The sequence below is a fragment of the Belonocnema kinseyi genome, chromosome 6 (assembly GCF_010883055.1).
Source record: "Belonocnema kinseyi isolate 2016_QV_RU_SX_M_011 chromosome 6, B_treatae_v1, whole genome shotgun sequence".
Lineage (NCBI taxonomy): Eukaryota > Metazoa > Arthropoda > Insecta > Hymenoptera > Cynipidae > Belonocnema > Belonocnema kinseyi.
In genome coordinates, this window is record NC_046662.1 from 128753401 (window position 1) to 128756043 (window position 2643).

Consider the following 2643-nt stretch of genomic DNA (forward strand, 5'->3'; position numbering starts at 1 on the left):
ATATCTAGTCGGGAGTGGTGCTGACTGAAAACAGATGATTTAGAGCGATTCGCGCGCCATCTGTTGGTCATTCTAAGGACTTATTGAACTACCCTCGTATTTAGGACTTTCAGAAGATTTGAAGAAATAATTTTAAAAATAATTTTTCGCATAACTATTCATGTTTTTAAATACTGTTAATCTCTTAGAAAAATCTGAAATTCCTAAATAATTTTTATAATAAAAAATTACATTTTTACAATGACCTTCAAAACTTAGAGATTTGTAGAAACTCCCAGAGGAATCTTACCAAAAAAATTTCACCCTTCCAAAATTCTTAAATTGCTTCTAATATTTTTTTCGAAGTACTCAACATTTTATAAAATTGTTAATAATTGTTTTAAAAATGTTTACAAAATTTTAAATTGTCTAAAAAATTTCCAATTTTAAATTACTTTGAAACCCTTACAAAACTTCTACACCTTCGAAATATCTTTCCAAATCATTCAGTTTTCTTAAAAAATCTTTTAATTGTCCTAAAATCTTCTCGATTTTCTTTCGTGTGTTTTAAAATAAAAACACAATTATTCAAAAGATTAAGATATTCTAAGTTTTTTGCCCATTATGTTTTTTATTCTTCTTACCTCTTTCAAAGTTTGAAAAAGTTTACAAAATGTATAATACGCTAGAAAAATGTTAAGAACAGAGTTATTTCCTATAATATTAGAAAACCCATTTGCAATTAAAATTTTCTTTTGAATGAATAATGTTTAGAAACAGTTGGAAAACATTTAATCATAAAATGAAATTACTTAATTGAAACTTTCTATTTACAAAATTGACGTTGCCGTAAACTTGTAATATTATTCAACTTAAACGGTCTTTATTTTGAGTGACTCGCAAAATTCTTAGAAATTGAAAAAATCAACTGCAAGAATAAAAAACGAACATACATATCTTATTTTTTTCATATCTAACTTTGTCTATTAAATCATTAATATCCAGGGGCGAGCTGGGCACTCTCTCTCGAATATTGCAATTCCTTCAAAATATTTTGACACACCTTAAACTTTTTTAAAAAGATTTTTAAAGTACTTTTGAATTTTATAGCCATTCTAACATTTTTTTAATTCTATAAATTTTCTTAAAAAAATAAGAATAAGTTGAAAATTCCTTGACCTCTTTTAAAACATCCTTAAATATTTAAAATCCTTTAAAATCTTTTGAAATCTCTTGAAATTTTGTAAAGCTTCAGATTGAAATTTAAAAAAAAGAAAAAAGTTCCAAAACGCTAAATATTTCAATGTTTGTAGATTAGTTAAAGTATTAAATGAAAGTTTTAATAGAAATTACTCGAGTTAAAGTTTAACTATTTATAAAACGAATTTTGTATATAATTATAAAATTATATATATATATTTTTTTAAACATACTTTTAATTTTGAACGCTTTCAATTTATTTACGATTAATAATTTTTTGTAAATAAACTTCTAAGTTTACAATTCAAATTTTGAAGGACGATTTGAGGACGTTTTAAAAGATATCAAGGAATTCTAAATTTATTTTTATAATTTAAAGGAGTTTCAAATAATTTTAAAAATTTTAGCAGTTATTTAAAACAATTTCAAAGTATGGTATAAATCTTTAATGGGTGTCAAGGTATTTCAAAAGATTTTGAAGGTTCCGAAATACTTGAGAGTATTTTAAAAAGTTCCAAGGAATTTTCAATTGATTACAGTAATTTAATATGATACTTTAAAGGATTTGAAATATTTCAGGGTATTTTTTAAATTTCAAGTAATTTCAAGAGCTTTAAAATTTTTTTAAGATTTCAACAGATTATCAATATTTGAGGATGTTTTAAAATATTTTTTTTCAAAGAATTTTAAAGAAGTACTTTAAAAATCTTAAGAAAAAGGTCAAGATAGGTCAAAATATTTGGAAGGTATTGCCATATTTGAGAGTATTTCAAAATGCTGCAAGGAATCTTCAATTGATTACGGTAATTTAATATTAATTTCAAAGAATTTTAATAATTATAGCAGGGTTGTTTAAAAAAAAAACTCCAAAGCACCTTATAAATCTTGAAAAGATGTCAAGGTGTTTCAAAATATTTTGAAGGTTTCGAAATACTTGAGAGTATTTTAAAAGTTTCCAAGGAATTCTCATTTGATTACAGTAATTTAAAATGAGATTTCAATGGACTTAATATATATTAGGCTATTTTAATAGATTCAAAGGAATTCTCGATTGATTTTAATAATTTAGTGTCAGATTTCAAAGGATTAAAAAGACCCTAAGAACACGGAGCGACCCAAGGACAACCGCCTTCTGCATTTTTCCCGCAAGTGTTCTAGCATATTGTTGACACGCAGGGATGCTTTTTAAGCTATTAGCAAGTGAAAGCTTGGCACCTCCAAGAGCGCCGATGATAAGGACGATCAGTTTAACAGAATATTCCGGGTACAATCGTTGCAACTCCGTTATAAGGTCTCGATACCTCTCTTTCTTTTCATTCTCCTTGGCTATGATGTTTTTGTCAGCTGGTGCTGGCAGTAGTCCTTAGGTCGCTCCGTGTTCTTAGGGTGCACGAGGCTCTTGCTGGATCACTGTATTGATTCCATTACAGACGGTAACCACCTATCTCACGGTCGGGAGACGTG

The 2643-nt window shown here is 27.0% G+C and overlaps 1 protein-coding gene across 4 annotated transcripts in view; it reads right to left on the bottom strand.

Annotated features, from left to right (window-relative positions):
* The window catches only part of LOC117174080 (pantothenate kinase 3), a 267760-nt gene that overhangs the window by 248425 nt on the left and 16692 nt on the right, over window positions 1-2643 (bottom strand). The window lies entirely within an intron of this gene.